Source organism: Lygodium microphyllum, chromosome 10, assembly GCF_053477565.2.
Source record: "Lygodium microphyllum isolate KBCC chromosome 10, Lygodium_microphyllum_v1.1.10, whole genome shotgun sequence".
In the NCBI taxonomy this organism is placed as follows: Eukaryota; Viridiplantae; Streptophyta; class Polypodiopsida; order Schizaeales; family Lygodiaceae; genus Lygodium; species Lygodium microphyllum.
This window is the reverse complement of record NC_141144.1, coordinates 92,808,750-92,818,592: the sequence shown is the minus strand read 5'-3', so window position 1 is coordinate 92,818,592 and position 9,843 is coordinate 92,808,750.

Sequence of the window (9,843 nt, the reverse complement as noted above, 5' to 3'; positions counted from 1 at the left end):
TGTTTTGTCTTTGCATGAAAGATAGGGTTTCGTGCTAACGTGATAGCACTCTGACTATTGCAGTGGAGGATAGGAACCTTAGTAATCCCAAGCTTAGCAAACCAAACGTGACAGCCACCATAAGGCCTCTTTAAATAAGATGCACAAATCCTCGGTGCCCTTGAGATATCTCATAATACCTTTCACTGATTCCCAATACTTCTTGCCGGGGTTTGTCATGTACCTACTAAAGAACCACTCCCACTGCAAAGGCAATGTCAGGATGTGTAGCAACCATAGCATACATCAAACTACCAACGGCGGCTGAAGCATACGGAATCTTGGCCATTTTAGCCTTCTCATCATCAGATGGAGGGCTATCCTCTGCATTGAGTTTCACATATGGAGACAATGGAACTTCGATTGCTTGCCCCCCCATATTGAAACACTGTAAAATCTTGGATACATACAGATGGAGTAACCCCTTCAATCTATCTCTGAGTATCCATATCCCAAGAATGTGCTTGACATCACCAAGATCCTTCATGTCAAAGCTACCATGAAAACTTTGCTTCAATGAATCCAAGGCATGAGTATCTTTGCCAACAATTAGCAGAATGTCATCAACATACAGAACCAAGATAATGAGGTTGTCATCTACTACCTTCTTGGTGTACGAGTAGTGATCAACTTGACTTCTCTGAAAGTCTTGAGACTGCATGAAAGTATCAAACTTATGATGCCATTCCCACGGTGCACGTTTTAGCCCATACAAACTTTGTTTTAGTTTAGAGACCATCGTCTCTTTGCCTTTAGCAACAAAACCCTCAAGCTACTGCATGCAGATCACCATGTAAGAATGCAGTCTTTACATCCATTTCTATGAGCTCCATATCTTCAATTGAAACCAAGCCCAAAATGGTTTTTAGAATAGTCATCTTGACTACGAGAGACAAGATCTCGTCAAAGTCAACTCCATGTTCCTGCTTGTATCCCTTCGCAACCAATCGTGCTTTGTACTTTGGCGAAGAACCAGAAGTGACCTTAATCTTGTAAACCCACTTGCATGGAAGAGTTTTCTGCCCTTTAGGTAGCTACAACAAGTCCCAAGTACCATTCTTATCAAGTGATTCAATTTCTAATAGCATGACCTTGAACCACTTCTTGTTGTTCAGTCTAGTCATTGCTTCCTTGAAGCATGATGGCTCGCCACAGTCAATAACCATGACATAATCTAAACATACTGCATCGCAAGAACAAACCTGTCAAGTGGCCTCGATGGTTGGGTTGACCTATGGAGTGAAGGCTCGACATGTTGTCCCATCCCTGCTGGCTGTCCTAACTACATATTTTCTTTCTTGCAACTATGGATCATCCTAGGCAATACCTTACTGGTCATTTCCAGCATCATTCCCTGCATTTTCAAGGTCATTTACAGTAGGTATATGCTGTTGTCCACTAGGCACAAACGACTGCCTAAAAGGTACATTCTCCCTAAAAATAACCCTCCTGACTTCCTTAGTCTTCTTTGGTTGCTTATGCATGCAATCTTCATGGAAGATGGCATAATTGTTGCGTACTATCTTTATTTTCTTGGGATCCCAAAGTCTATACCCCATCTCCACCTTATCACCATATCCCATGAATATGCATTTACAAGACTTTGGTTCCGGTTTGCTATGCTCTTCTTTCCTTATGTGGACAAAAGCCTCGCAACCAAACACTCGCAAATGAGCATATGAAGATGGCGTTCTCGACCACTCTTCTTGAGGGACTCTCCCTCCCAAAGACCTGTTGAGTGACCTATTAATCAGATGAACAATTGTCATAACAACCTCTGCCCAAAATCCATGGGGTCCGATTCATGTGCTTTACAACTCCGTTCTGGGAAGGATTATGGGGGGCATTGAGCTCTCTCTTTATTCCCTTACTGTCACAAAATGCCTAAAAAACCTTGGACACGTACTCCCCACCATTGTCATAGTGAAGACACTTAAGTGTCTTATCAGTCTGATTCTCTACCAATGCTAAGAATTTTTGAAACATGTCAATAACTTCGTCCTTGCTACGAATAGGGTAAACCCATACCTTCCGTGTAGCATCATCGACAAATGTGACAAAGCATTTCTTTCCTCCTAGAGATAACCTTGGCATCTAGCATACATCAGAATGTACTAACTCTAGAGGCAATGATTTTAGTGAAAGAGACTTTTTATGAGATGTCTGCGCATGCTTACCATAAACATAATGATCACAGTGCTCAAAATCAACATAATGAAGACAAGGCAAGTAACCCAAACGAGAAAGTATTTTCATTCATGTTTGATTCATGTGTCCCAACCGGCCATGCCACAAGGAAACACTTGGCTGCTCTGTCACGGTAACAACATGGTCATGCACACTAGATACATGGAAAGGATACAAAGTATCACTCTTTGAGCCTCTAGCAATAACCCTAGATCCTCTGCAGATCTTCCATTTCCCATCGCCAAAGGAGGTATGAAATCCATCGTCATCTAGCTGTCGAGTACTAATCAAGCTCTTCTTGAGTTGTGGTACATGCCTTACATTATGAAGAGTGAAGACAAATCCATGTTGAAACTGCACTTGCTCACTGCCAATTATGCATAATTGTCCCCAAGATGGACAACACCATGCCTTACATTCTGAAGAGTGAAGACAAATCCATGCTGAAACTACACTTGCACACTACCAATTCCTGCAATGTCACATGCATAATTGTCCCCAAGATGGACAACACCATGCCTTACATTCTGAAGAGTGAAGACAAATCCATGCTGAAACTACACTTGCACACTACCAATTCCTGCAATGTCACATGCATAATTGTCCCCAAGATGGACAACACCATGTCGACCTCCTATATAGTCTATAAACCACTCACAGTGAGGGGTAACATGAAAAGAGGCACCTGAATCCAAAATCCAAGTGTGCATGTCATCATCTGTATCAACTATCAAATCATGTGCACTGAAACATGAAGAGACAAAGAGTACATCATTCCCATAGTTGCTCTCATGGCTAACTACATTTACCTCTTCAATCTTTACACTGCTCTTCTTAGCAAGCTGACCCTTTTTCTTCTCTTCCTTGCTGTCATCCATCTTCTCGCCCTTCCCTTTCTCTTTCTTCCATTTATAGCAGTCACGTTTGAAGTGACCCTTCTTGCCACAGTGATGGCATTCAACATCCTTATTACGTGATTTACTGTGTCCCTTCCTATCAGATTTGCATTTCTACTGTGATCTATCTCTAGTATGCAAAGCACTGGAAGACTTATTGGATGCATTGTTCTACTAATTCATTTCTTCCATGAGTAGAGCACTCTCTGCATTAGCATACAAAAGCATAGCATTAGAATTGCTCATAGCAGTCCTGAAGGTATCCCAACTCTCTGATAGAGTGCAAAGTAAGAACATAGCTTTGAACTCATCATCAATATTGAACTTCAAAGCAGCAAGCTAGCTGAAAATGGAGTTAAACTCACTAAGGTGAGTAGACATTACACTACCCTCTTTCATACTCAAATCCATGAGTTCCTTCAACCAATAGACTTTGCTTACAGCACTCTTCTGGGCATACAATTCTTCCAGTCACTTCCAAATGTCATAAGCAGAATCCAACCCTTCAATGTTAAACAACAAGGCATCAAAAAGTGATAGCTCAATGGTCAAGCGTGCAATCTCATTCAGCTCATCCCAGTGGTCCTGCTCTACATCAGCTAGTTTTCTTCCCTTTACTTTAATTGGCTTTGCTTGCTTCTTCTACAACAAGATATTATAGCATTGATTTTTCCAAACTGCAAAGTTGTGTGCTCCTTCAAGATTCTTGATATGCATAAGATGATTGTCACTGTTATTGCTAGCCATGATTCACAGCCAAATAACTGTATGACAGTTAATGCCAAGCAATGGAAGCTTCAAAATCACTCAATAGTATGTTAGGAATATCCCCAAGTATGTAGTAGCAAGAACATACATCAGTTCATTGCACAAATTGCCTCACAAACATTCAATCATAGTAAACATACCAATTTCCTAACAAAAACAAAGTGCAATCCTGACATTCAGGAAAAATCTGTCCTAAAAATTCAAAACTAAAATAACCTCTCAGAATGACTGAGATTGAGCTCCAAAGATCATGCCAAGTTGCTCAAAACATCACCATAATGTTCTTGCATAGAAACATATCAAATTTCCTGACAATGAGGTATCCTGTCCTGAATATGCAAGAAACTCTCCTGAATATACAGCAATAGACCTGTAGGTAAATCTGATCCAAAAATGAGCTTTAATCATTGCTCAAATGCATTTCGGAATCAAATCTAAGCATGCAACACCAACCATAAGCATGAATACATGGTCTAGAATGCCCAATACTAAGTCTAGAAGCAAGACATAATGCATACGCAGTCAAAATGTCATTCTGCCCTATTATTAGAGCAACCAAATCTATGTCAAAACCAAGCAAAAGGATGACTCTAATCACCCCAAAATGATCTCTAATCATGGACATAACATCTCCAAGTCATGTAGCACCAAATGGGCATCACAGTCATCACATAAGTGAATCATAAGCATTATTCACTCAAGAAATAGTTGCTACCCTATTTCCAGCCACAAATATCTCAGCAAAATGAGCCAAATCCTTGCCCCAAGATTAGCTCAAAATGGCCTCAAGACAATGCCACATGGTTCCCAAAGCATCCAACATCAAGATACATCCAAATAGCTATCATATGAGCATCAATCTCAAGAGAGCAGGTGCTGCCCTATTTGTTAGATATCTGAATATTGTGTATTTCAAACCTAAAGCCAAATGTATATCAGCCCCAAGTGTAATACTACACTTCAATGCTCAATGCTAAGCATTAGATGCAAAGTCTGGAGCACAACCATGATGCCAAATGAAGATGAGTAGCTGTTGTAGGTCTTGAGCATGCTAAAAACCAAATTTGCATACGCACACTAATGGCGCCTTCAGCCTTGAAGAGATTGGAATGATGGTCCAAGTGTTGGAGATGATGGGGAGGGTCCCCAAGTGGCCAATGATGGCTACCAACAAGGTCAAATGAAGAGGGAAGCTTCAAGCTTCAAGAAGAAGCTTCAAGCCTTGTTGCCCTGTCTAGTGCCCCCACTACAAACTCTTCACAGTGAACTCTTCTTCAACTTCAAGCTCCTGCACCTGAAGAAATGCCAAGCTCCTGATTGCCTGAACCAAGCTCTGATACCACTTTGTTTAGCTGCAATGATGGAGCTTCTGTGTAGAGATGTAGGTTGAGAGAGAGAAGAGACAGTGACACAAGATTTGTGGTACTGAAGAGTACCTCAATAATGTTTTAGATAGGTATATGTACTATGTACAGCCTGGCCCTTATGAGCGGACACGGGCACTTCCCTTTATCCCAATAGAGTATACATATGCAAATTGGGCTCGTAGCATTTCAAATAGAAGATCTAGTAGAGGATTTATATTCTTTCTTGGTAATATAGTGGTTCCTTGGAGTAACAAAAAGCAACCAATGGTTACTTTATTTAGTATAGAGGCTAAGTATAGAGGTGATGCTATGGCATCAGGTGAGGTGGTCTGGCTACAAAATTTATTGGGTGATTTGGATGTATAGGGAGATGGTCCAGTTGTCATTCACTATGACAACATGAGCAATATACAATTGGCTAGGAACCCAATGTTCCATGCTACAATGAAAGACATTGAGGTGCATAATAATTTTGTGAGAGACAAAGTACTTGTAAGTGAGATTGACTTAGTATTTGCTACCATGTAGGATCATGTAGCTGACATTTTCACAAAGATATTGGGTGTGGAGAAGCTTTGAGGATTTCAAAGCTTACTTAGAGTTGTAAAGATACAATTGAGCTTGACATTAAAGGAAATATGGACTCAAAAATGGCCCTCTATCTTAATATTTAATCTCCTTTCTAATTATAGAAGATTTGAGGTGGACCAATAATAAGGGGGTGATGTACACATTCTATCTAGATTAGTTGAGAGCTAGTGGTTTTCAAAAGTTGGTTGGTTTCAAGAGCACCCCCACTTGCCTTTAGAGAAATTCGTTAAGTGACATGTGGCACCTTTTTCAAATTTGAATTTGAAAATGAATAATAAAAAAGACATTGGTATTTGTGTTGGTTCTATGGACCCTTCACACAATGCAAATGATGTTGCCATGTATCATGCTGCTAGACTTGGCGCATCAATGGTCATTATGATCCTCACATAGCCACAAACCTACGACTTATTATACTTGGCTAGTTATACGACCTACATCTGACATAATTATAGTGCTAGTTGATTAGTGTTGTCAATTATGCAATATATGACTTAGTAGGCCACTTTTCTTTATGTAGTATCTTATCTATATTTTGTGTACATTGTATTGTGAGAAGAAGGAAGAAAAATCAGCAAGAAATTTTTTTGGCCTCCATCTCTCTTCTTGTGTTCTTGACTAAGCTTCCTCTTGTATGTATTATGTGTATTCGATGCAGTAGCTAAAGCAAGTTCCCCCACTATACAATTCTTGACAAAAGCATTAGCTACAATGATATTACATTAGCGAACAAAAATATTAAATAAAGCAAACCCACCAAAGTATGGTGATAAAAAATTTGAGGGTATTTAAGGAAATGGTCCATGATTTGCTAACCATTTTTTGTCATAAATTTAGGTCCCATTAAAAGTTTATAGGTCCAAAATGCATGATCATTTTACTTAAATTCTACAACTTTAAGTTTACAACAAAAGGCAATTGGATGTGAATTTTGCATTAAGACAACACCGAAATGACGTACATCACTTATCACTAAAAGAACAATCAAGTAAATTTAGGCATTTCAAAACAAAGTGTATGGTCTAGAATAATCTTCAATAAATCAAAGATGTTCCCTAGCTTTTTTGCCAATTTAAAAAAAAATCCTTTCTCCATCAACATTGTCACAAAGGTAAAGTAACTATAGAGAATTCATGAACAATCTTGTAATCAAAACTTGTGAACCTTGAGATGTATTTAAGTTCATGAACATGTTTAGGTTTTTGCCTAGTTAATATTGCTTTAGCCTTCTTTGAATAGACTGTAAAATCTTCTCATGGAAAAATATTACTTGGATATTCTATTTCATAATGAAAGAAACTACTCTTTTTAAAGCCTCATTTTTATTAAAAGGAGAATACCATCAAATAATATAATTACACAATCTTGGAGTTTCAAGAAAATATGGTTTATCATTCTATTAAAAGTGGCCAAGGTGTTAGTTAAAGTGAAGGGCAATATAACTAAAACCTCATGATAGCCAAGATGTACTCTAAAAGTGATCTTGTAGACATTATGTTTGGCAATAGGGACTTGGTGATACTTGATTTGAGGTCTATCTTCTTAGTAAAAAGTACTAGCCCCTTGAAGCTTATCAAAGAGATAATCAACATGAGAGATAGTGTATCAATTATTAACAATGATATTATTAGAATGTCTCTGGTTAAGACACATCCTATAAATTTGACTCTTTTTCTTAACTAAAAGAACAAGAGCTCCAAAAGGTGACCTACTAGGTCTAATAAGTTTGTGGACAATTGTTTCTTTAACTTGGGTTTGAATTTCTTTTTGCTCTACTAGTTGTATCTATATGAAGCTTTACAAGGTTGTCGACTTCTTGGAATCAAATCTATAGTATGATCTTCAAGTCTAGATGGTGGTAAGAGTACATATACTGGTAGATTTTCTAGAAAATCTTACATCTTCCCAAATGAGAAATGTATATATTTTTATCTAGTCTTAATATTTCTCAAATATCTACCAAGGATCCAAATCAAATTTTCCCTAAAATCCTAACAATTTAGTCTCTTGATTGACCCCTTACACATCTATGGGGAAAGTTATAATTCTTATTATTCAAATATAATAATGCAACTACTTAAGTGCTACTTTTCTACACATGTTGATAATAATTCCTATTTCTACTTTAACTTAGCTAAATATTTTACCTTTCCCCTTAACCTACTTGTTTCTACTTTAACTTAGCTAAATATTTTACCTTTCCCCTTAACCTACTTGTTCTCCCTTACCACTTACTAACTTGGCTACTCAAACTAAAGATAGATCTTGCTATCCTATCATATTGATCCACTTTATCTTCTCATATTGATATGTCTTTGCATTTTTCCAATTCACTAGAATCCAAATGATGCTTATCTCTTCCATCTACTCCACATCTAAGAGTTTATATTCACATCTTATGAAGTAGTTCCAAACTTCTCATAGATCATAGTAGAAGCACCAAAAGGAAGGAGATGTTATGATAATTGCTTTTAAGAGAGATATGTTATGATAATTTATTATTGTATTACAATGAAAATAAGATAGTAATAAAATGAGATGTTATTTATTTATTTGGTAGATTTTCATTTATCTATTTGTCACATGATCGTGACTTTAGTGTTTTATCGCTGATGTTAATCATTTGTTTATTTTGTGGATTTTCATTCATCAATTCATGGCATGTGTAGTGACTTATTGCATATGTGCATGCGTGTAACACTGGTTGCATTGTGCCTAGTGGATAGATGGCATGTAATTAATGTGTTTTGTGTTTTTTTGGTGAGTAGGTTATTACACTAAATTATTTTTATACCATATCAAAGGAGCACATTTTGGTGTGCTCGATAAATATGATTTTGGGTGCTTCTATTGTGTGGATATATCGTGCACTCATGCATGTATTTATATATAATTTTGTAAACTTTCTACTAATGCCTAAGGGGAATAAAATATTTTTGTAACATGAGACATTGGCAAAAGTATGTTGTTCATTCAAATAAAGTGATAATCCCAAAAGGATCATTATGCATGATTTTTAAGCACAAAAGTTAAGAAATATAAATCCATAAATACATGCATGAAGGAGGTGCACACCCATGCATGAGGGGAGATTGACCCATTCTCTTGTCATGCATTCTTATCTCTATTTCTCTCTTGCATAATTTGTGCTCTATGAAAATTTCGTTAGTAATCGGTTATTGCATAGTGAAGGGAACACTAGGAGATCCCACATGATTATGTGGTGTATGTGGATTCATACCTTTATAGTGTGAAATTTCTAGGGCTTAGTGGTTGCTACCATTAAAAAGAAGATTCGATAGCAAGATGCCCCCACCTTGTGTCTTGAAAGCTAATTACTAAATGTTGTGTATCCATATAGCTCTTATGAAAGTTACAATTACAACTCTACAAACAACATAATTTGCCATTATGGCAATGATTCAAAGCACAATTACCATCTATTTTCGTGACTTGATAGGGTGGAGTGAGTACCTCTAAGCATGTCAATGACATGGATACAAACCATTACCATAACATTTCACATAACTCTCAAGAACTCCCATGGATCCTCTTTGACCTCAATATGGAGTAAATTACCTTGTGCCTAACTTGCTCCATTGTTTTGTTTTCCTACTTCGTATTACTTCTCATACTCCTCAAGAAGGGTAGACAGATGTCTCTAGAAAAAGTGTATATATGTTTTCCTACTTCGTATTACTTCTCATACTCCTCAAGAAGGGTAGACTGATGTCTCTAGAAAAAGTGTATATATGTTTTCCTACTTCGTATTTCTTGCTCTATTGTTTTGTTTTCCTACTTCGTATTACTTCTCATACTCCTCAAGAAGGGTAGACTGATGTCTCTAGAAAAAGTGTATATATGTTTTTTCCTACTTCGTATTTCTTGCTCTATTGTTTTATTTTCCTACTTCGTATTACTTATCATACTCCTCAAGAAGGGTAGACAGATGTCTCTAGAAAAAGTGTATCTATGATTTGTGGTCATTAACGTTG